Source organism: Sus scrofa, chromosome 15 (assembly GCF_000003025.6).
Source record: "Sus scrofa isolate TJ Tabasco breed Duroc chromosome 15, Sscrofa11.1, whole genome shotgun sequence".
Taxonomy (NCBI): domain Eukaryota; kingdom Metazoa; phylum Chordata; class Mammalia; order Artiodactyla; family Suidae; genus Sus; species Sus scrofa.
In genome coordinates, this window is record NC_010457.5 from 87,063,776 (window position 1) to 87,090,547 (window position 26,772).

Below are 26,772 nucleotides of genomic sequence, written 5' to 3' on the forward strand. Positions count from 1 at the left end.
AGGAATTGGGAAAGCAAAGCCTCTCAGCGGGGACCTGGGGATGGTGCCGCCTCACAGTTGGGGCTGAGATTTGATACTACAATTTTCTGGGCTTGCAAGATGCTTATCACTTAGAGCCCAGTTGGAGCAGGTGCAAAGCAAATTTTCTGTTGTTAGGAAAGGGCAGGGGGGACAGAGGAGCCACAAGAAAGCTGACGACCACTTCTTTCATGGTAAGCTACTCTCACAGGGCCACGCTTCAAGGTTAGAAAAGCAGTTACTAACATCCATTTTTAATGAAACCGTTACTACAGCCAAAAGAAAAACGTCCATTACATCCAAGCCGGGTTTTGTGCCTCACATGAATATAATATTTTATGTCTTACCATACTTGATATAATAAATTTTCAACAGCACATAATGTTTGAACTCAGGGAGAGTCTTGGCTGAGAATGAGATAGGGTGATGCTGAATTCCTCACCTCTTCTGTATTTGGCCCTGGGATCCCATTTTGGTAAAAGACTTCTGCCAGCCTCTTCATCACCCATTCTTGAAACCTCAAAGCCATGCTCAATTCATTCCTTGTTTTCAATTCCTACATTCAAATGAGTGCCCAGATTTTTGAGCTGATGACCATTTGCTTCCATGCTTCTGCCCTTCCTGGCTATTTCCCCTGACTGTGTTCTCCAGGGGCACTCAAAGGCACGCTGCAGCCCCCACCTTCCCCACATCCTCAGACATCATGTCTCCCATCAGCCCTGCACTAGTTCAAAGCACCAGGGCTCATCACTGCCTGTGGAGAAAACCTGCACCCCTGAAAATGGCATACAGAGCCTCCCCTAAGTGACTCCTATCCACCCTCTCCCCTTTCTCTTACACATATATTCAAGCAACATTTACTGAGCATTTGTGCTGAGTACTGGGTAGCGGGAAACTGTGATTAACATGTGGTTCAAGCTTTTAAAAGGGAGAAGGGAGAAGATGTATCCACGAATAGAGAGAGCACAAGACAGCACAGATCTGTTAACACAGAGGCACAAAAAGCCAAGCAAGGGCCTGACAGGAAGGTAGTTAGCTCTTACTAGGAATCCAGAAGAGGCCCAAGAGAAGGGAACATGTGAGAGGGGCTTTGGGCTCCTGCTGCTTTCACTACTGGTAGTTCCCTCCTGCTTCACACCTCATCCTTCCCTTAGCAAAACAGCAAGGGTCAGGCCAGGGAGGAAATTCTAAGCAGTGAGAACATTCCAGAAAATGCTCGAAGCAAACTAAGCACAGAGGGTATTCTGTTCCACTTCAGCTTCCCCTTCATGTTCTGGACCCACTGTATCACTTGTCAAATACCAAGTCTGCCAGGCCTTTCTCTGTTTGGTTTTCCCTTTCTACTCTGCCTTGTCTCCACTTCTTTGACAATTCAACCACTTTTTCGAAGCTCACTTCAAATAACATTTCCTTAGAGTTCGCTCTGTGGCTCAGCAGAAACTAATCCAACCAACATCCATGAGAATGCAGGTTCCATCCCTGGCCTTGCTCACTGGGTCCGGGATACGATGTTGCCATGAGTTGTGATGTAGGTTGCAGACCCAGCTTGGAACCTGCATTGTTGTGGCAGTGGCATAGGCTGGCAGCTGTAGCTCCAATTCAACCCCTAGCCTGGGAACTTCCAAATACCATGGGTGAGGCCCTAAAAAAAAAAAAAAAAAAAAAAAATACCACTTCCTCACTGAAGCCCTTCCTAATCACCAACAGGATTCACCTCTCTGGCTTCTCACTCCTATGTCACTATTTGTACCCCTATTATCTATTTCTTAAATCATTTATTCAAAAAAAATGATAAAACACTCAATGTCTCAAGACTCCCACTGGCCAAACCTGGCACAACACAAAATGGAATAAAGACAGTAATACATCATACGTTCTACATCGACTTTTTAAAAACCCAACTCCATGAGCCATACCAACACAAAAGACAGATAAAAATAAAGGGGGAGAAGGAAAAACTCTTTAATAGTAGAGTAACAACTAATAAATATGGGCAAAAATCACAGAGTTAGAAAATCATTATTTTCTACCATCATAATGATGCATTCAGGGAAGAATCAGCAATGGAAGCTAAAACCATCAGTGAGAGTCAGCTGGGGAAAAAAATATTTACTTATTCTTAAACTCTGTCCTTCCCTATTACTCTATTTACTGAAGGTAAAAGGGGATATTTATAGGAGGGAAGTCTGGCATAAACCTCCTCTGTTCCTCAGTCAAGCAATCAAAGTTAATAGCACCCTGAGTGATATAAACCCACAGCACTGAGACACACAATCTCTGTGGTGTTCCTACCCCAAGTGCATGATGTGGACCTAACATGATGAAACCCTTAGACAAACCCAAGTTGAGGGGCATTCTCAAAATAACTGCCTTAATTTTTTTTTAAAATGTCAAGGCTATGAAAGACAAAAGTGGAGGACCTGTTCTAGATGAAATGAGATTAAAGAGATGACCACTAAATGCAGCATGTGATTGTGGATCAAGTCAAAACAAAACCAAACTGCCATGAAAGACAGGATTATTGCCCTTTAACCAGGAAGGACTAAGCAGATAAATCTAGGGCTCGCTTTTTTGGGGGCGGGGGGCATGCCTATGGCATGTGGAAGTTCCCAGGTCAGAGACTGAACTCAAGCCACAGCAGTGATAACACTGGAACCTTAACCTACTGAGCCACCAGCAAAATCCCTAGGGTTCACTTTGATTAAAACATGACAAGGAAAAGAAACTTGTTCTAAATTCCAGAGTCCACAAGTTAGACTGAAAATCTAAATTGTTTCCCTTACCTAGTGACTTTGTTAGAATATTTTGGTGCATTTCTCCAGTAAGGACAGATCCAGTAAGAAAGGTGTCTGGGCCCTGAAATGGCAGTCCCCAAGTGTTATAATTAAAACCAAACTTTATTTCCCCCTTTTCCTGTATCATGACTGTGGAAGAATAGAAGTGTAACTGGAATAACTGCCAGACAGGATTCTAGAAGCTGTGGTTCTATCAGTGCACAAAAAAAAAGGCTTGGCCTCATGAAGCTTCCACTCCAATGGCAGAAGACAGAAATAAAAAAAGAGAATTCAGAGCATGTTAGGTCATAAAAAAAAAAATTCATAAAAATGAACTCTGTGGTGGGAGAAAAGGAGGGCAAAGGGAGAAGTGACTTGCTGGCCAGAACAGATCATGTCACTCGGAGCCTTTACAAAGACTTTGGCTGTGGTTCTGAGCGAGAGCCGCAGCAAGGAAATTTTCGAGCAGTGCAGCAATATAACTTTAGGTGTTAAAAGGATCACTCCAGCTGCTGCATGGAAAGCAGACACAGATGGGGTAAGGACAGGCAAAGTAAGAAGAGTTGTAATATTCCAGGTGGGAAATGACTGTACTTAGACACAGTGGTTGAGGTAGACATTCCAAGAAAAGCTAGATTCTAGATACAGCTCCTTATGAAGGTATAATCAACATACACATTATGTTAGTTTCAGATGTATAATACTATGTCTTGACATTTCTATCCATTGGGAAATAATCATCACAATAAGTCATTCTCTTCTGTCACCAGAGATTAGAAAAAAATTTTTTTCTTGTGCTGAGAACTTCTAAGATTTACCTAGCAACTTTCAAATGTATTTTGAATATATTCGATTATATTTTGAAGGGAGAAGGGTCAGGATTTTTTTACTGTTTGGATATGACATGTGAAAGAGAACTTGCATGTATAGCTGAATAAGGAGAATAGCTAGACAGCGAGAAACTACTCTACGTCTATACAAAAATGTGTCTTCTGTGACTTCGTACATAGATGGGCAGCATCCCAACCCACTAATCTGTGCTTTGCTTTTCCTCTTACAATATTCTGGAGGTGATTCCACACCACTACGTACAGTGCCATCTTACTTTATTTAAAGCTGCCTTGTTTGCTTTGTATGGATGAACTGCAATTTAATAACTAGTTACCTGGGGACGGGTGCTGAAGTTTTTTCCAACTTTCTTTTACTGCAAATAATGCTCCAATGAATATCATTTTGCATCTATTGACATAAAACTGCAGGACAAACTTCCAGAAACAGAATCACTGGATCAGAGGGTATGTACCTTGAGAGTATGTATTGTCAAATTACCTGCCATGGAAACAATGTTAGAGTTGTGACCCCAAAAAAAGTAAATGCTGGAGCAAAAGTAACTGGTCTTAATCTTGGCTCCTCCTTTCGTCAACTGTGTGACCTTAGGTTATTGTCTAACTTCTCTTTCAATTTCCTCATCTGTAAAAGGGGGATAATAACAGTACCTCTCACAAAAGGTAACTGTGAAGATTAAATAAGAAAATGTATAGGACTTAGAAAAGTGCACAGCACATAGTAAGTCCTCAGTTTACCTATTATTTTTACTATCTATTTACACTCCACCAGGAACTTAAAGAGTGTCTACTTTCCTTTCCCTTGTAAATTTTTAATTTGTTTGATCTTTGACAATCTGAGGGGTTGAAAAATTGCTTATCACTCTAATTTAAATTTACATTTCTCTTATTATGAGAGAAGCTGAGAAAATTTGCAAGTGTTTAAGAGCTATTTTTAGTTCTCCATGAATGGTCAGTTTATATCATTAGCCAATTCTTACTGTGTATTGTCTTGGTCATGTAAATTGCAGCAGTGCTCAGTACAGTAAGAAAACCAACCTTTGGTTTATTATATGGGTTACAAATATTTTTCCCACTTAGTACTTTAATTTTAGTTATGTCGTTTTTTCTACATCAAAGGGGGGTCTAAGTTTTCATTTTTATGCACATATCACTGAATTTATCATTTATTTAATGGCTTCTGGGTTTTGTGTCATATTTAAAAGTTACCTTTTAAATTTTAAAAAAATCCTTACTTTTTCTAATAATTTTATGGTCTCAATTTCATATTTTAATACTATCTGAAATTTATTTTGATAGTAGATACAAAATCAGGAGTTGATTTTACTTTTTTCCAGATGGCTATCTATCTGTCCCACAATCATTCATGGCATAATTCATCCTTCTCCCACAGGTTTCAGTTTTCTTTTCCTTTTTTTTTTTTTTTTTTTTTTTTTTTTTTTTTGTCTTTTCTAGGGCTGCACCCGCAGTATATGGAGGTTCCCAGGCTAGGGGTCGAATCAGAGCTATAGCCGCCAGCCTATGCCAGAGCCACAGCAATGCCAGATCAGAGCCGCATCTGCAACCTACACCACAGCTCATGGCAACGCCAGATCCTTAACCCACTGAGCAAGGCCAGGGATCAAACACTCAACCTCATCGTTCCTACTCAGATTCGTTAACCACTGAGCCACAAAGGGAACTCCACTCTCCCACAGATTTCAAATGCCACCTATAGATACACTAAATTTCTGGATGTGTATGGATCTCTTAAGTGTCTAGTCTGAAGTCTAATGATGTACTCATGTCAGTATCATAATGTTTTAAATATTATAGTTTTATAATATGACTTAATAGCTGGTAGGGTTCGTCTCTCTTTCCTTACCACTTTTAAGGATTTCCATGTCTATTTTTACAGATGATCTTTTTTTTTATGGCCGCACCCACTGTATATGCATATTTCCTGGCCCAGGGAGTGAATCTAAGCCTTGATCCATGGCAGAGCTGTGGCAACACCAGACCCTTTAACCTAATGCACTGGGCCAGGGATTGAACCCACACCTCTGCAGCAACCCAAGCCACTACAATTGGATTCTTAACCCCCTGCATCACAGTGGGAACTCCTACAGATGATCTTAAAAATCAGAGTGTCTAGCATGAAAAGATTCTTCAAGTATTTTATTAGAATAAAATTAAATATATCTTAGGGGTAATAACATTTTTATGAGATTCAGTCTTTCTTTACAGAAACATGGTACACTGTTCCATATTAAGACTTCTGTGTCCTTCAGTACCATGTTAAACATTTTTTCAGATAAATGCTGAACAAGTCTAGGTTCTTCATCTTTTTTTGCAGCTGTTATCAATATGTTCCTAACTCCAGCTCCTAACTGGCCACTGATGGCATATAACAAAACTACTCATTTCTACACTAGCACTTAATTTTCTCATTGTTTGTCACAGATTTTTCCTTTTATGCTCTTGGATTTTCCTGGCTAATAGTTATTTCATCTTTCAATAATGGTCATTATACTTTCCCTTTTCCAATTGTCATACAAATTCATTTTCTTCTCTAGTCTACTTGCACTGGCGGTTTCCACAGAAGAATGTGATTAACAATGCTGATGAAAGAACTCTTGTCAGTTCCAGAACTTAGTGGGGACTCCCTCACATTTGTCTCCATGTAGGCTTGAAAATTAGAGATGTGTTTATCATGTTGATAACATAGCCATCTGTTCTTATTTTATTAAGGGCTACTTGACTCTAAGTAAAATCAATGTATATTTTTCCTTTTTTGAACTTCACTGTAAGATGTTGGTATTAATTTCATGTAAGCTCTATAAATAAAACTATTCTTTCTCTGTGATTCAGAATATTTTAAATAGTACTAAAGTTTTCTGTTCCCTAAAGGTATGGTACACATCCCTGGGAAAATATCAGAATTGGTGTTTTCTTTTTAAGAAGTGACAAACAAATTTCTGTTTCTTTGGTGGTAATTGGTTTGCTTACATGTTCTGTGTATTTTGGAGTTGGTTTGGCCATTTTTATTTTCCTAGACAATGTATTCATTGGTTTCATCCTACTCCTAAGAGGCAGATCAGGTTGCCTGGTGGGTTATAGATATTGCCCTCCTGTGGAGTAAAAATAGCAGCACTAATTTTCCCTGATAATCAGAATTTATCACTTTTGCCAGCACAGCAACTTCATTATTATTACTTTTTCATTTTTTGGCTTAGTCACATGATCCAATAATGTGGCCAGGTAGTTTTCAACATCCAATTCAAATCAACCATTGTCATGTTCCCATATGAAAATATTCTCTTATACTAAAAGCTCTGAATCAGTTGAGTTCAGTCATACAGGCCAGAAGCAAAAATATTATGAGTGGGTCACAAGAGGTAAAGAATAGAAATGATACTTCTGCTTTCACTCATTGGGCCACATACCCATGTATTCTGTTCATGGGACTAATATCACAAGATTTAGTCTCTAAGTGGAATACAATGTAATAAAAATGGGAAACACAGTTAGACTAGTGAACCCCATAGTTGTCAGCCAATTGCCTCATGTTTTTTTGGTTTGTTTTGGCTTTTTTAGGGCTGCACTTACAGCATATGGGAGTTCCCAGGCTGGGGGTCAAATCAGAGCTACAGCTGCCAGCCTATACCACAGCCCCAGCAATGCTGACTCCCCAACCCACTGAGCAAGGTCAGGAATCAAACCCGAATCTTCACAGATTCTAGTCAGATTCCTTTCCTCTGCACCACAATAGGAACTCCGCCTCACTTTTTTGGGGTAAATGAGCTTTTTGATCAAAAGCATTATTGTATAGGATATAAATTCACTGAACAAGGCACTTAGTAGGACCTGCGGATGGTAGTGTTGTCAGAAAGATGGTAGACAGGGAATGCAAATCCCTATCGACCAAAAGTGAGCATTTATAGAAATAAGGCCAAGCTCTGACCTTTCACAGGAAGGGATCCAAAGTAATCAGCACCAAGTGCCTGACTGCTTGTTCTGGGATATAGGTGTATCCAGGGCTCAAGGCTGATCTGTTTGTAGGTAGAAGACTCAACAGTGGTGGTAGTCAAATCAGCCTTGGTAAACAGAAGTGCTTGTTGTTAAACCCCTGTATTTTCCTCACTCTTGCCTGAGGTCCACTTTGTTTACTAGTTCTTTGTGCAAGCCCTTGCTCTGAAAAGACACTATACATCTGTAGCATGGGGCATCTTACCTACCTGATTATTTCCTCTTCTAGAATAAATTGTCTTTGGTGAGCATTTACAGAAAACACAAATCTCATATTCTGTTCTTATTCAGTGAAAGTCATCCATGCACTTTTGCTTTATACAGCTTTGTCCACAAACCTTCCAATTTTTTTCTTCCAACTGTTTGGCTAAGTTCTTAACCACTGTCTATACACTGAGATACATCTATTCATCTCATCATCACTCCTTAACTAGTGTCAATTCTTTGAAGTTCTGACTACCAGAAGGATCTCCCTTCCATACTTCCTTTTAGGAACACTCTTGAGTGGAGCTGCAATGCTTCAGGAAGTCACTTCTATCATACCATGCAGCGCTACCTCTGAACTAAGCCCCACTTATTTCCCCTAGTCAACTGGTCGTAGAAAATGTCTCGTGAAGCCACAGATATGGAACGAGGGATGGGGGGAAAACAATGCAGTAGAGAATGATCTCACCAGCACAGTCAATGTAATAGAAACTTCTCCTCCAGCTCTTGAATAATATTATCTGTATAAAACAGCTTTTTGGAGTTCCCACTGTGGCACAGTGGGTTAAGGATCCAAGGTTGCTACAGGTGTGGTATAGATCAGCTGCAGCTCAGATTCAGTCCCTAGCCTGGGAACTTCTGTACGTCGTGAGTGTACCAAAAAAAAAAAAAAAAAAAAAAAAAGTTTTCTATTTAAAACAGAATATTTTATGTTTTACATCAACTGGATGTTGATCAATACACATATTTAATAGACATCTCAAATTAAACGTATTCAAGACTGAAATCCTGATTTTTCTCCACCAAACCTGGTCTATCTACCCACCATCTTCCTTATCTCACTGAATGACAACTTCATCCTTCTACTTGATCTAGTCAGAACTTCATTTTACTTTGAAAAACTACTTAAGCATTTATCCTACCTTTCTAATATGCTGTATTTCTGGATAACCAAGCAGTACCAATTGCAGAAGCAATACCATTTAGAGAAAAATATGCATAACTCATTTAGGAAGAATGATTGACTTAGAAAGTTTACATGATCTACCTTTAATTAAATAATTAGTTCAGGCAAGGATAATCAATGCACATTAAAACCATTAGGTGAAAGATTTACTGAGACCTAGACATTCCCTTCATCCCTCTGAGTACCATTCAACACATTATCTACTAGTTTCAAATAGAGACACTACAATAGAAGGATCAAGCTTTCATCTCCTTGACTCAAGGATCAATCTTAGCCTTGGGGAAACTATCTTGGCCTCATTAATAGTGGGGATGTCAGACATGATGTATCACCTGAGATGATATATAAAATCCAGAGAACCACTTGTGAAGTATTATTGCCCCAAATCTACAATATAAATCTAATTAAGCCCTTAGGTTGAAAACCCAGTTTATAGGATATACAGGGAATAGAAGAACAAGTTCAATGATACCTGTAAGAAGCATTCAGGTAGGGGCAGAACAGTACTGCTCAAAGTCTGTGGTCTCCACAGTGACAGCCCAACAGCAAGAAGTTTATTAGGAAGGCCCACACCAGACCTACACAGTCAGAATTTCTGGGAGTAGAGACCAATCATATATATTCATATTCTTTATGAACACTAAAATGTCTACAGGACAAATAATCCAGTCTCTTCCCTAAGTCCATGTCAGAGAGAATAAAAAAGATAAAGCATGTTGAAAGGGGCAAGGTGTAGTGTTATAGTTTAAATGCATTTGGTTGACTGGACACTGGTTGGTACAAATTAGCCTTAAAAGACATTTTGTATAACAGGAAGGAAATTTCAATGTGGACTAGGTATTAAAGAATAATAACTAACTACTTATTCATTCACTTGGTAGGATAATGAAATTTGGCTATTTGTAAAATTTGTGTTTTTAGAGATGCATACTGAACTATTTCTGGGAGAAGTACCATGATGTCTACGATTTACTACAAAGCACATTGACAGAATAAATGTTTGAAGGAACTATGGGAAATATGAGAACTGTAAAATCAGGTAACAGAAGTATAAAAAATATAAAAACATTACAATGAGCACTTACATGTTTGACAGTTTTTCAAAATGGAGTAAAAAATATTTTGGAGTCATCCTTGGCTTTTTTTTCCCCCCAGTATCCCTCCTAACCACAGAGTCAATAAATCTAGCCAGTCCTCAAAAACAAATGCAAAGTCCAACCACTTCATACCTCCTCTCCAGCTCCTACCCTAGACTTAAGCCACCGTCTCTTGCCTAGATTATACCAATTTCCACTTAACTGGTCTCCTGCTGCAATCCTTTTACCCACTCACATAATCTACACTCTATACAGCCAGAATGTCCATTTTGAAAATAAGTCAAATCATGTCACTCCTCCACTTAAAACTCCCAAATGCCCCCCATTTTTCTTAAAAGTCAAAAACTATACAAACCTTGTAAGATCCTTCAGGCACTATACCCCTGTGACCTTGTTTCCAATTACTTTGCTCCCTAATGACTCTGCACATGACTCTTTTTTTTAAAGTAGGCCATACCAATAGCATATTGAATTTCCTGGGCCAGGGACTGAATCTGAGTCACAGCTGCCATATCCTTTAAGCCACTGCCAGGCTGGGGATTGAATCCACCCCTCAGCAGTGACCCAAGCCACTACAATCAGATTCCTAACCCACTAAGAGAAGGCAGGAACTCCTACAGACAACTTTCTTGCTCAACCTTTTGTACTTAACTGTTCTCTCTGCTCAGAACATTTTACCCTTCCATAGCTATATGGCATCCCTTCTAAAACTTTCAGCTCCCTTCTAAAACTTCACAGCCTATTAAGTTTTCCTTAATCACCTGTGTACAATGGCAAATAATTTCGTACCATTTGACATCATAGAAATACATTAATTTGATTTTTAAAATTTCCTCTTAAGAATTACAAAAACAGGAGTTCCTGTCGTGGCTCAGTGGTTAATGAATCCAACTAGGAACCATGAGATTGCGGGTTCGATCCCTGGCCTTGCTCAGTGGGTTAGGGATCCGGTGTTTCCGTGAGCTGTGGTGTAGACGAGGCTCAGATCCCCAGTTGCTGTGGCTCTGGCGTAGGCCGCATCTACAGCTCCAATTAGACCACTAGCCTGGGAACCTCCATATGCTACAGGAGTGGCCCTTAGAAAAGGCAAAAAGACCAAAAAAAAAAAAAAATTAAATATTTGTGCCCCCTTCCCCAAATTTACCCATTGACATTCTAATCCCCAATGTGAGATATTAGGAGGTGGAGCCTTTGGGAGGCAATTAGGTGATGAGGGTTGAGTCCTTATGAATGAGATCACTGCTTTTATAAAAAAAGACCCTAGAGAGCTCTCTAGCTTTCTTTCTGCCACATGAAGACACAATAAGAAGAGGGCTCTCACCAGAACCTGACCATGCTGACACCCTGAGCTGACTTCAAGCCTCCAGGATGGTAAGGAATAAATTTCTGTTGTTTACAAGCTACAATAAATTTCTGTTGTTTACAAGCTGGGTACTTTGTTATATCATCCCCAACAGACTAAGACGCCACTACAAGAATATAAAGCTACTTGAAATCAGACTTGATGGTTCTGCTCTTTGCTGTATTTCTAGTCCCTAGAATAGTATCTGGCACACTATGAGCACACACATGGAATTATTATTCTTTTAAAAAGCCAAATGATAAAGAAAAAATAAATTATAAAACTATAAATCCAATTGCATTAAAAACAACAAAAGATCAACATGGTAAAAACAATCATTTAAGCAAAAAGTTTTCCCTTTTTCGCTGAGATATAAAATAAATCCAGAAATATAGCTGCTTACATTAATTCCTAAAACAAAACAAAAAGACTAAGGCAAATACTTCACAAAGAACCAAAGATTTATCAAAAGTAGGTTTTGCAATAGACATCTCTATCCCTTGAAAGAAACTCGTAGCATGAATAAGCTAACAACCTCTTAATCCTGCCAAGTTAAGCTTAGAAAAAATAAAAAATAATTCAATCCCTATCTTATATTTACTTTCTACATACACAAATTTAAAACCTGTAGAAGAATTTCATTTCAGAGCTGGTGAAATCTTTTATAAATTAAATGTACAGCAACAATGAAAATACTGACCCTTTTACTCAGAATTGAAAATAAATCAGCTTGCCTTCCAGAAACAAATCAGCAGTTCTTGAATCATCAGAAAGTGGGCCCAAAAGAAACTGCCTTTATTCCACATGGGTTAGTTGATTTTGGAAAACAATTTCAATTGTACCATATTAGGCTTGGATTCAGAGGGCTGTCCCTCAACCCCATCAGGGCACTTGGGCTCCGTCATCTCATAAGAGAAAGGACAATGCAAAGAAGCAGGTAACCAAGGGGATGGCACTAGTGCATAAAGATGAAGCCAAGTCAGAACTTGCCAGGTAAGACTGCCAGATGATCTGGTAAACCTATCTTCCATGGAAAGAACTGCAACAGTAAGAAAATAATTTGGAGACTTCGAAAACTAGGTTAGGAAGGTAAAAAGAGGGGGAAGTTCTCTAAGTTTTATGAAATTTTATTTATTTATTGAGAAAAACAAGACAGTTTAATTTTGTTTGTGATGAAATAGATATGTCTCCTAGATCTCTTACCCAAACTGTAAACATTTTGATGTAATATAGCAGTATACTACACTGTAAAAATTTACGTAAATTACTGGCAACAAAGAACTCTACAGGAAACATTTTTAGAATGAGAATGCAAAACATCAGGCAGTCATGACCTTATTCTTCTCTTGTTCAGTTATGACAAACTATTTAATATGAAAGCTGTATTGAGGCACATAAATCCTCTGAACTCCTTGAAAAAATGAATCTGAAAATATTTATTCATAATTTTATAATAATATAAATAGCCCCTTAAAAGATAATCTAAGTTAAAATACAGGTATGATTCAACATTAATATGCAACTGACTTGGTTCTCAGGCCTTTGGTAACCCCTCAATTCATACTCTAGAGTATAGTCCTTTTTAGCACGCCAGTTTGCAATGAACCAGCAATGTAAAACAGAATGGCCAACTGTTCCTCTGTTAGTAACAAATGTGCTAATATGTACTAGTTTAAACTTGATCTATCAGTGAGTCAATGAACCATGAAGGGTGGGGGTTAATCAGGGTGTTCTCCAAACAAAGGCTCATGAGAGCAGCGGGAACGCCACTCCCAGACTCACATCTGTGCTGTTCGGTGTGCAGCATGATGGAAATGGCATGGTGTTCATCAGAGCTAAGAGCCCAGAACCCTGTCATAGTGTTGTGTATACTCACAATCATCTTATACAGAAAAGCAACTGAATTGTTGCAGATGCAAAACCCAAACACAGGAAATAAAGATCATACTTAGCCACAATTCTCAGGAGCTATTAATATTAAACTATGCCCAGTTAATGTGTAACAGTGACGGTAAAAAACCTTTCACACATAAGATCTGACAACTTCCCAGCACTGCTCAGAGTTTGAAGTATTTTATATTAGGTGACTTATATAAGTGTATCAATTGCACGATACTGTCAGCAAAATTAATTGGTAGGCATCTTTACACACACCAGTGAAAACAATCTAAATGTTACAGTCTACTTAAAGTAACAAAGAAGCTTAATAACTTCTAAATGCACATGCAGCCCATCAATGTAATATATCTCTATTTCTAACAGCTGAAATGGATTGAACAGCAATTAATAGAAACAATCACCTGCTGCCAAGAATAATCACCTCAATACTCCAGTATTTAAATAATAAAGGAGGTAACAGTATGTAAATGGAACCAGAGTGAACAAACAGAAAGAGGAGGAAAAGAGGGAGAAAAAGAGAATTCAACAAAATATATCATCCATTTATCTTGATATTTTTATAACAACCCTGATAAAATTTTATTTATTTTGGTTACTGTATCACTTTCCCCAATCAAAATCCCATACTGAAAAGAAATACATGTTACTGGCTTCAGGAAAGTTTTTTATTCCCTTGTGCTGCTTCAAATTTAACCACAGAATTAGTTAAAATAATTAGCATTTAAATATGATTAGCTCTGGGAGTTCCTGTCATGGCTCAGCAGAAAGGAATCTGACTAGTATCCATGAGAACTCAGGTTTGATCCCTGGCCTTGCTCAGTGCGTTAAGGATCCTGCATTGCCAAGAGCTTTGGTGTAGGTTGCAGAGGAAGCTTGGTTCTGGTGTTGCTTTGAATGCCGCTTAGGCCAGTGGCTGCAGTTCTAATTTGACCCCTTAGCCTGGGAACCTCCATATGCCATGGGTGTGGCCCTAAAAAGAAAAAAAAAAAAAAAAATTTAAAAATAAATTAAAAGTATGATTACCATTATGAAAATCCAATTTGATGACAGACTTGAATACTTTCTAAACGAAGTTATGAAAATGTTAGAGAAAAATTCCATAAAATTTTAAATTTTTTCATTTAATTATAATCAATAGTTTTATAGTTTCATGGGTGAAACATAATAATTTGACATTTGTATATATTGCAAAATGATCACTGCAGTAAGTCTAGTTACCATGTTCAGCATACAGAGTTTATTATTGAATGTATTCTCCATGCTACACTTTATCTCCTTGTGACTTATTTTATAGCTGAAAGTTTGTAACTTTCTGATCCTCTATACACATTTCACCTTATGCTTCACACCCCTCCCCTCTGGTAATCACCAGTATGTTCTCTGAGTTTGTGTTTTGTTCTGTTTTGTCTGATTTTTTAGATTCCACGTATAAGTAAATCATGCAGTATTTGTCTTACTAGGACTTATTTCACTTAGCATAACACCCTCAAGGTTTATCCATGTGATCAGAAACGATACCTAACATGCTTGTATTTTTTTACACATTCATTCACTCTATGTTTTTCGATTGGAGAATGTAGTCCATATACATTTAAAGTAATTACTGATGGTTATGTATGTACTCACTGCCATTTTGTTAACTGTCCTCTGGCTGTTTTTGTAGTTCCTCTGTTCTTTTTTTTTTTTTTTTCTCTCTTCCTTTGTGGTTTTAAGGCTTTCTTTAGTGTTATGTTTAGATTCCCTTCTCATTTTCTTTTATGAGTTTACTCAAGTTATTTGCTTTGGGTAACCACGAGGTTCACATGTAACATCCTATATATAGAAAACACTTTTTTTTTTTTTTTTTTTGTCTTTTTGCTATTTCTTTGGGCCGCTCCCATGGCATATGGAGGTTCCCAGGCTAGGGGTCGAATCGGGGCTGCAGCCACCGGCCTACACCAGAACCACAGCAACGCGGGATCCGAGCCGCGTCTGCAACCTACACTACAGCTCACGGAAACGCCGGATCCTTAACCCACTGAGCAAGGACAGGGACCGAACCCGCAACCTCATGGTTACTAGTCGGATTCATTAACCACTGCGCCACGATGGGAACTCCCATATCCAGGTATTTTTAAGTTTTGATTTCTCCTTGGATTTGATGATCCACTGATTGTTCAGTAGCATGTTTTTAGTTTTGTGAGTTTTCCATTTTTTCTAGTAATTGATTTCTAATTTCTTACCATGTTATTGCAAATGCAGATTTCATTCTGTTTTTATGGCTGAGTAGTATTCTTGTGTGTGTGTGAATTGCTGAATTATGTCAGTTGACATTTCCATTCTTAATTTCTGAGGAAACTTCATACTCTTTTCCACAGTTGTTGCAATATTTACATTCCCATCAACAGTGCATGAAGGTTCCCTTTTCTCCATTTCCTTGCCAACATTTTTTGTCTTTTTGATAATAGCCATTCTGACAGGTGTGAGGTGATGTCTCATTGTGGTTTTGATTTGCATTTTCCTCATTATTAATAATGTTGAACATCTTTTCCTATGTCTGTTGCCCATCTGTATGTCCTTTAAAAAATGTCTATTCAGATACTCTGCAGTTTTTTTTTTTTTTTTTTTTTTTTTTTTTTTTTGCCTTTTTAGGGCTGCACTCATGGCATATGGAAGTTCCCAGGCTAGGGGTTGAATCAGCTATAGCCACTGGCCTACACCACAGCCACAGCAACGCCAGATCCAAGCTGTGTCTGCAACCTACACCACATCTCATGGCAACACCAGAGCCTTAACACACTGAGCAGGGTCAGGTATCGAACCTGCATCCTCATGGATACCAGGTGGGTTCATAACCCACTGAGCCACAATGGGAACTTCCTCTGCACATTTTTTAATCAGAGTGGTTTTGTTATTAAGCAGTGTGAGTTCTTTATATTTTTGGATATTAATCCCTTATAATTTGCAAATATATTCTCCCATTCAGTAGGTTGCCTTTGTGTTTACTGATGATTTCCTCCACTGTGCAGAACCTTTTTAGTTTGACACAGTCTAATTTGTTTATTTTTGCTTTTGTTGCCCTTGCCTTTGGAGTCAGATTCAAAGAAAAGGAGAAAAATTCCAACTAAGAATACTTAGCACAGTTATCATTCAGAATTGAAGGAGAGAGGAAAAGTAAGTTTACCAGATAAGTCTAGGAAGATCTGTATTTCAAGAACACACATTTCATGGAAAAAATGAAGATACTTGAAAAAGTTTATGTGCTATAATTATGTTGTCAAAGACCCTGAACTTAATAGTAGTGAGAGTGATAAAAACAGATTTTATTCAGAACTTGCACAATAGGCAGAAAGAGACTTCAGTATAGAACCAGGCTTAATTCAGACTACAGCATGGGAAACTAGGAGTTCACAGACAAGGAATAAGACAGGGTCAGTGGGTGGAAAATTACTAAGCAGAAATATCAGAGGTAAAGGGTATTCTGGCTAAACCCACCTAATAGAATTATTTGCTAAAGACATGATAGGGTAGATCGGACATCATCATGGGGGTGCTGGAGAAAAAGAAACTTGAACAGATATTGAAGCAGATCAGATATGGAGGGTTGGGGGTTCTAGGTTAACTGACTTTTAGCAGGGTTCTTGCTAAAAATTGGTTTTATGAGGAAGTGAAGAGATGGGCCTGGGAAAAGGTTCAGGAACCTGTTACTTAAACAAAATTAGCCCACATTATAAATGATAATGACAATGCGTTTCCAAAAGTCTAGTATTTCAGTATAAGAAAACTTTAAAAGACAGTCTCCATCAATCTGCTTTGGGATTATCATTTTGGACACAATAGCAGCTGCATTAAAGCAAATTTTGCCACATGAGTTCTGGTCCAAGATGTCAGTTCTTCCAAAGTTATTTATAATGTGATCTCAATAAAAATATTATCTAGATCTAGATAATTTGATACTAAAATATGTACCTAAAATTAACCTTCAAAAATAGTAGAAAATAAAAAAAGATTTAACTGGTCCCACCAAATATTGAAATATACTACAAAGCCTCTTTAAATAAAACACTGTCATGTGAAAAGACAGACCAACCAATGGAATAGAATAGAAAGTCCAGAAAGAGACCAAAGTTCACATGGGAATTTAGTGGTATCTCCCATATTTAGTTTTATCTCAAAACTTTGGGATAAAAACAGACTTTTTTTGTAAATGGTATTGGGACAACTGAGTAACTATTTGGGAAAAAGGTCCATTTTATACTACACATAAAATAAACCCCAAATGTATTAGACATCTAAAATTAAACTGTGCAAGCCCTAGAAGGAAATTTAGATAATTTTATCTATAGCCTGTGTCTAAAAAAAAGACTTTCTACTATGATTCAAATACCAGATGCAATTAAGAAAAAGAGTAAGGAGTTCTCATTGTGGTGCAGCAGAAAGGTATGAGACTAGTATCTGTGAGGATGCAGGTTCAATCCCTGGACTCAATCAGTGGGTTGGGGATCCAGAATTGCCATGAGCTGTGGTGGAGGTCACAAACACAGGTTGGATCCCAAGTTTCTATTGCTGTGGTGTAGGCCCTCAGCTGTAACTCCGATTCAGCCCCTAGCCTGGGAACTTCCCATATGCCACAAGTTCAGCCTCCCTCCAAAAAAAAAAAAAAAGGGGGGGGGGAGAAGAAAAAGAGTGTCTAATTACATAAAAGTTTTTAAATAAAATCTTTGAATCACAAAATCACTATAAGAAAAGTCATGAGAAAAACTGTATATCAGGAGAATAAATATTTGCAACATATATCACAGAACAGAGTTTAATCTTTAATATGCAAAGAATTTTTTTTTAATTGAGGGGGAAAAAAGACCAAAAGTATTCAGAGAAAGTGGGGAAATGATATGAACACAATCCACAAGATATTAAAAATGGCCTTTAGACATATGAAACGATGTTCAACTTTTCTTGTTTTTAAAATTCAAATTAAAACTATATTGACACATTTCTCACCTACCACAATGCAAAAAGTTCTAAAGCATGAAAAGTAGAGTCTGTTGGTGAGGCTGTGTGGAAACATAAACTTTCATACATTGGTGATAAACATGAAAAATGGTACAAATCCAATGGAAGGGAACTCAGCAATATCTAATGAATCTACATAAGCACTTACCCTTTAACCCAGAATTCTACTCAAAATACAATATGTACAAAATTGTTTATGACAGCATTATTTGTGATTACAAATATTAGAAAAAATCAAAATGCCTAAACATGCAAAAATGTTGAGCAATTAGGATCAAGATGGCAGTGAAACAGGAGGACATGGAGCTCATCTCTTCCCACAAAAATTCTGGGTATACATCTCCAAATAGAACAATCCTCATAAGACACCTACTGAATACTGGCAGAGAAATTTAAATACCTGACAAGACAAGAGGGATCTCCACATACCTGGGTAGGACAAATGGGGGAAAAAAGAAAAAATAAAGAGAGAGGAGAAGCGGAAGCAAATAGAGACCCGTGACCCTGGGAGGGACCTGAAGAGGAGGAGAGGTTCCTGCACCTGGGGAAGTCCCTTCACCAGTGAGAGGTCAGCTGGAACAGGAAAGCAGATTTGGAGGTTCAGAGGAGAACACAGCAGTCAGTGTGTGGCATGTGAGGCAGAATGAGACATACTTTGATGAGTTCTGCCACCATCCTGTGCACCCCAGCCTCAGATTCCTGACCAGTGATACTGGAGGGGGCTGGGTACTGGAACATGAAGTTTAGAGAACAGATCTGGGGAGAGAATTGTGGTTGGCTGTGCACAGGCCACCAGAAGGGGATGGAGGGCAGAGTGTTCCAACGGGGAATATTTGGGGAGGAGGCCTATGTGGAAACAGAGGCTAAGTGCCATTGTTTTTTGTTTTTTTTTGTTTTGTTTTGTTTGTTTGCTTTTGCTTTTTGAGGCAGAAGAATGAATAAGTGAGCTGGAAGACAAAATGGGGAAATCCCTGCTGAAAAAAGAACAAAGAAAAAGGAATGAAATGAAATGAGGACAGTCTAAGAGACCTCTGGGATATTAAATGCACCAACATTCTCATCATAAGGGTCCAAGAAGAAAAAGAAAGAGAAAAGGGGCCTGAGAAAATATTTGAAGAGATTATAGCCCAAAACCTCCCTAACATGGGAAAGGAAGCATTCACTCTGGTCCAGGAAGTGCAGAGAGTTCCATACAGGATAAAACCAAAAAATAATATGCCAAGATATATATTAATCAAACTAACCAAAGTTAAAGACAAAGAAAAAATACTAAAAGCAACAAGGGAAAAGCAACATAACATACAGGGTTATGTGTTATATATACATATAACCATAAGGTTATCAGTAGATTTTTCAGCAGAAACTCTGCAGGCCAGAAAGAAGTGGCATGATATATTTAAAGTGATGAAAGGGAAAAACCTACAACCAAGAATACTCTACCCAGAAAGGCTCTCTTTCAGATTTGACAGAGAAACCAAATGTTTTTCAGACAAGAAAAGGCTAAAAGAATTCGGTACCACCAACCAGCTTTATAACAACTACTGGATAACTTCTCTAGGTGGAAAAGAAAAGGCCACAATTACAAACAAGAAAATTACAAATGGGAAAGCTCACTGGCAAAAGCAAACATAAAATAAAAGTAGGAAATCACCCACAGACAAACATAACATCAACACTACCAACTGGAGAAGAGAGTACATACACAGGCAGAATATTGAAAATGTATTTGCAATTAGGAGGTCTGAAACCTAGAACAGTCCTGTATGAATATATACTACTATATCAAAATCTAATGGGAACTACAGACCAAAAAACTGTAATAGTCACACACATAAAAAAGAAAAAGTATACCAATACAACACTAAAGATAGTCATTAAATCGCAGGAGAGGAGAACAAAAGAGAAAGGGAAGAAAAAAGATATAAAATTACCAATCTGAAACAATTAAGAAAATTATTACATTGAATGTAAATGGATTAAATACTTCAACCAAAAGACATAGACAGGCTGAATAGATACAAAACCAAGACCCACATATAATGCTGTCTACAAGAGAACTACTTCAGATCTAGGGACATATACAGGCTGAAAGTGAGGCAATGGAAACCAAAAAAGCTAGAGTAGCAATATTCATATCAAACAAAAATAGGCTGAAATAAAGATGGAGTTCCCACTGTGGTGCAATGGTATCAGTGACATCTCTGTAGCGCCAAAATACATGTTTGATTCCTGACTCGGCACAGTGGTTAAAAGGATCCAGCATTGCCACAGCTATGGCCTAGGTCACAACTATGGCTCAGATCTGACTCCTGGCCTAGGAACTCCATATGCTATGAGGTAAAATATGAGTTATTAATAAATAAATAGATAGAGAGATAGATAGTTACAAGAGACAAAAAAAGGACACTACATAATGATTAAAGGGTCTATACAAGAAAAAGATATAACAATTATAAAGGTATATATGTATCCAAAATAGGAGCACCTCAATATATAAGGCAAATACTGATAGCTATAAAAGGAAAAATTGACAGCAACACAATAATAGTGGCAGACTTTAACATCCCACTGACAACAATGGATACATCATTCAGACAGAAAATCAATAAGGAAACACAGGCCTTAAATGACACAGTAGGACAGACAGACTTATAGAACATTGGTATAATTGATATTTATAGAACATCACATCTGAAAGCAGCAGAATATACATTCTTCACAAGTGCACATGGAACATTCTCCAGGGTAGATCATATCTCAAGCCTGGTAAATTTAAGACAATTGAGATTATATCAAGCATCTTTTCTGACCACAATGCTATGAAACTAGAAACCAACTGTAAGGAAAAAAAAAAGCAAAAGACACAAACACCTGGAGGCTAAACAATATGTTACTAACCAACCAATGAATCACAGAAATAAATAGATAAATAGGAAATTTAAAAATACCTAGAGAAAAATGACAATGAAAACATGGTGATCCAAAACCTAAGGGACAGAGCAAAAGCAGTTCTAAGGGGAAAGTTTATAGCAATACAATCATATTTCAGGAAAGAAGAAAAATCTCAAACAACTTAATCTTAAACCTAAATCAACTAGAGAAAGAACAAACAAAACCCAACGTTAGTAGAAGGAAAGAAATCATAAAGGTAAGAGTGGAAATAAATGAAGTAGAGATGAAGAAAAACAATAAATAGGATCAATGAAACCAAAGCACAGTTTTTTGGAAAAGATCAACAAAATTGAAAATCCTTTAGCCAGACTCATCAAGAAAAAAATGAAGAATGCTCAAATCAATAAAATTAGAAATGAAAAAGGGAAAGTTACAACTGACACAACAGAAATAAAAGGGGATCATAAGAAACTACTATAGGCAACTATATGCCAATAAAATGGACATCCTAGAAGAAATGGAAACATTCTTGGAAAGGTACAATCTTCCCAGACTAAACCAGGAAGAAATAGAAAATATGAATATTCCAATTACACGTACGAAAACTGAAACTGTGATTTTAAAATTTCCAAAAAACAAAAGTTCAGGACCAGATGACTTCACCGGTGAAGTCTATCAAACATGTAGAGACATGTTCATACTTATTCTACTGAAACTCTCAAAAAAGCTGCAGTGGAAGGAATACTCCCAGGCTCATTCTATGAAGCCACCATCACCAGATACCAAAATCAGGCAAAGATAACACAAAAAAGAAAATTATAGGTCAGTATCACTGATTAACATAGACTTAAAAATCCTCAACAAAATACTAGCAAACTGAATCCAAAAGTACATTAAAAGGATCATACACCATGATAAAGTGGGATTTATCCTGGGGCTGCAAAGATTCTTCAACATCTCCAAATCAATCAGTGTGATACACCACATTAACAAACTAAATAAAAATTATATGATTATCTTATCAGATGCAGAAAATTCACTTGACAAAATTCAATACCCATTTATGATTAAAAAAAAAACCCAGAAATAGGAATAGAGGGAACCTACCTCAACATAATAAAGGCCATATATGACAAACCCACAGCTAACATCATCTTCAATGGTGAAAAGCTGAAAGCATTTCCACTAAAATCAGGAATAAGACAAGGATGTTCCCTCTCACCTCTTTTATTTAACATAGTTTTGGAAGTCTTAGCCATGGAAATCAGGGAAGAAAAATAAATAAAAGGAATCCAAATCAGAAAAGAAGTAAAATTACCACTGTTTGTAGATGACATGATTCTATACATGGAAAATCCTAAAGATGCTATCAGAAAATTATTAGAGCTCATAAATGAATTCAGTAAAATTGCAGGATACAAAATTAATACATAGAAATCTCTTACAATCCTATACACTAAGAATGAAAGATCAGAAATAGAAATTAAGGAGACAATCAAATTTATCATTGCATCAAAAAGAGTAAAATACCTAGGAATAAACTTGCCTAACGAGGCACAAGACCTGTACTCTGAAAAATACAAGGTGCTGATGAAAGAAATCAAAGATGACATAAACATATGAAAAGTTATATATACCATGTTCTTGAACAGATAGAATCAATACTGTCTAAAGAACTATACTGCCCAAGGCAACCTACAGATTCAGTGCAATCCCTATCAAACTACCAATTGCATTTCACAGAAGTAAAACAAGTTTTTTGTTTTTTTTTTTTTTAATTTGTATGGAAAGATGAAAGACTCTGAAGACCAAGCAATCTTTTTTTTTTTTTTTGTCTTTTTGTCTTTTATTGTTGTTGTTGTTGTTGCTATTTCTTGGGCCGCTCCCTGGCATATGGAGGTTCCCAGGCTAGGGGTTGAATCGGAGTTGTAGCCACCGGCCTATGCCAGAGCTACAGCAGCGCGGGATCCGAGCCGCGTCTGCAACCTACACCACAGCTCACGGCAACGCCGGATCGTTAACCCACTGAGCAAAGGGCAGGGACCGAACCCTCAACCTCATGGTTCCTAGTCGGATTCGTTAACCACTGCGCCACGACGGGAACTCCCAAGAAGACCAAGCAATCTTGAAAAAAGAAAACAGTGTTGGGAAAATCAGGCTGCCCAGCTTCAGACTATGCCTTAAAGCTAAAGTTGTTAAGGAGTTCCCGTCATGGCTCAGCAGTTAAGGAACCCGACTAACATCCATGAGGATGCAGGTTTGATCCCTGGCCTTGCTCAGTGGAGAAAGGATCCAGCGTTGCAGTGAGTTATGGTATAGCCTGGTGGCTACAGCTCCAATTAGACCCCTAGCCTGGGAACCTCCATATGTTGCAGGTGCGGCCCTAAAAAGGCAAAAAAGGAAAAAAAAAAAGACAAAGTTGTTAAAACAGTATGGTCCTGGAACAGAAACAGAAATATAGATAATGAACAGGACAGAAATCCTAGAGATAAACTCGTGCACCTATGATCAACTAACTTATAACAAAGGATTCAAGAATATACAATGGAAAAAAGATAGCCTCTTCAATAAGTGTTGCTGGGAAAACTGGACAGCTACATGTAAAAGAATTATATTAGAACATTCTTTAACACTATACACAAAAGGAAGCTAAAAATGGATTAAAGATCTAAACATAATGCCAGATATTATAAAATTTCTTATAAGAAAACATAGGCAAAACACTCCAACATAAATCACAATATCTTTTCGGATCCACTTCCTAGAGTAATGAAATTAAAAACAAAAATAAACAAATGAGACATAATCAAACTTAAAAGCTTCTGCACAGCAAAATAAATCATAAAAAGTGAAAAGACAACCCACATAATGGGATAATATCTTTGCAAATGAATCAATCAAAAGGAATTAATCTCCGACATAGAAAACATTTAAGGGGGATGGGATTAAGATGGTGGAATAGAAGAACTGGAGCTCAACTTCTCTCCTAAAAACAACAAAATTCACAATGAAAACTGAGCACTCTTCACCCAAATGGACCAGAAACCTTAAAAAAGATATCTTACTACAGAAGAAAAAGAGGAGGACACATCAAGAGGTAGGAGGGGCGATTTCACGATATAAACAACCCCATATCTCCTGGGTGGGAAGCTCCACAGACTGGAAACCAACTGGATCACAGAGACTCACCTACAGGAGTGAGAGTTCTGAGCCACACATTAAACTCTCACGTGTGGGGATCTGGCACAGGGAGAAAGAGCCCCTGGAGCATCTGGCATTGAAGTCCAGCGGGGCTTGTGCACAGGAGCTCCACAGAACTCGGGGAAATGGAGACCCCATTCTTAAAAGGCACACACAGACTTTCACGTGCACTGGGTCCCAGGGAAAAGCTAAGTCTCCATGGGAATCTGGGTCAAACCTGACTGCAGTTCCTGGAGGACTTCCTGGGAAAACAGGGGTGAATGTGGCTTGTTGTGGGGGAAGGACAGTGAAAGGAAAGCTCTCGGGAATATTCAGCAGCAGTGCCTTTCTCTGGAGGTGGCCATTTTGGGAAAATCTGGCCCCACCCGTCAGCAAGCCACTGAGAAGCCCCAGGGCAAACAACAACCCAGGTGGGATCACAGCCCTGCCCCTCAGTAAACAGGCTACCTAAAGACCCCTCAGGCACACAGCTGCCTCTAATCCCATCCAGAGACTAAGCCCCACCCACCAGAGGGATTAGAATCAGCGCCACCCACCAGGGGGCATACATCAGCCCCTCCCATCAGGGAGCCTACAGTAAGCCCCCATACTGACTTCAGCCACAAGGGGGGCAGACATCAGAAGTAAGAGAGGCTACAATTCTATTATCTGTCAAAAGGCCACCACACCAAAAACCTATAAAAATGAAAAGACAGAGAACTATAACTCAGATGAGGGAAAAAGGAAAAACCCCAGAAAAACAACTAAGCAAGGAGGAGATTCTTAGCCTCCAGGAAAAAGACTTTAGACTATTGATGTTGAAGATGATGCAAGACATTGGAAATAAACTGGAGGCAAGATATAAAACTTAAACAAGAAGAGATGCAAAATACAATAACTGAAATAAAAAATTCACTAGAAGCAGCTAACAGCAGAATACAGGAGGCAGAAGAACGAATAAGTGAGGTGGAGGACAGATAAGTGGAAATTACGGATGCAGAACAGAAAAGAGAAAAAAGACTGAAAACAAATGAAGAGAGTCTCAGAGAACTCTGGGACAACGTGAAACACGTCATCATCCATATCATAGGGGTGCCAGAAGGAGAAGAGAGAGAGAAGGAGACAGAAAAGAATATTCCAAGAGATAATAGCTGAAAACTTCCCTAACATGGGGAAGGAATCATTCAAATCCAGGAAGCACAGTGAGTACCATATAAAATAAACCCAAGGAGGAACACCCCAAGACACATACTAATCAAACTGACCAAAATTAAAGACAAAGAGAAAATCTTGAAAGCAGCTAGGGAAAAGAAACAATTAACATACAAGGGAACCCCAATAAGGTTATCAGCAGATTTTTCAACAGAAACTCTGCAGGCCAGAAGGGAGTGGCATGATATACTTCACATGATGAAAGGAAAAAACCTCCAACCAGGATTACTCTACCCAGCAAGGCTCTCATTCAGATTTGAAGGAGAAATCAAAATCTTCACAAATAAGCAAAAGCTGAGTGAATTCAGAAACACTAAACCAGCCTTACAACAAATACTAAAGGAACTTCTCTAGGCAGAAAAGAACAAGAGAAGAAGGAAAGAAAAAAGAACAACAGAAACAAATCCAACACAATTAATTAAATGGCAATAAGAACATACATATCAATACTTACCTTAAATGTTAATGGACTAAACGCCCCAACCAAAAGACAGACTGGCTGAATGGATACAAAAACAAGACCCATATATATATGCTGTCTTCAAGAGACCCACTTCACTTCTAGGGACACATGCAAATTGAAAGTGAGAGGAGGGAAGAAAATATTCCATGCAAATGGGGATCAAAAGAAAGCTGGAGTAGCAGTACTCATATCAGACAAAACTGACTTTAAAATGAAGACTATTTTAAGGGACAAAGAAGGATATTACATAATGATCAAAGGATCAATCCAAGAAGATGATATAAAAATTTTAAATATCTACGCACCCAACACAGGTTCACCACAATATATAAGGCAACTGCTAACAACCTTAAAAGGAGAAATCAACAATAGCACAATAATAGTGCGGGACTTTAACACCCCACTTACAGCAATGGACAGATCAACCAGACAGAAAATCAATAAGGAAACACAGGCCCTGAATGACGCATTAAACCAGATGGACTTAATAGATATTTATAGGACATTTCAACCAAAAGCAACAGAATACACATTCTTCTCAAGTGCACATGGAACATTCTCTAAGATTGATCATATCCTGGGCTACAAATCCAACCTCAGTAACTTTAAGAAAATTGAAATCATATCAAGCATCTTTTACGACCAGAAATCAACAAGAAAAAAATTGCAAAAAAAACACAAACACGTGGAGACTAAACAACATGCTACTAAAAAACCAATGGATCACTGAAGAAATCAAAAAGGAAATTAAAAAATACCTGGAAGCAAATGACAATGAAGATATGACACTCCAAAACCTATGGGATGCAGCAAAAGCCATTCTAAGAGAAAAGTTCATAGCAATACAAGCCCACCTCAGGAAACAAGAAAAAGCTCAAA

General features: G+C 38.0%; 1 protein-coding gene across 3 annotated transcripts in view; it reads right to left on the reverse strand.

Moving 5' to 3' along the window:
- Positions 1-26,772, reverse strand: part of CERKL (ceramide kinase like) — a 130,319-nt gene that overhangs the window by 34,539 nt on the left and 69,008 nt on the right. The window lies entirely within an intron of this gene.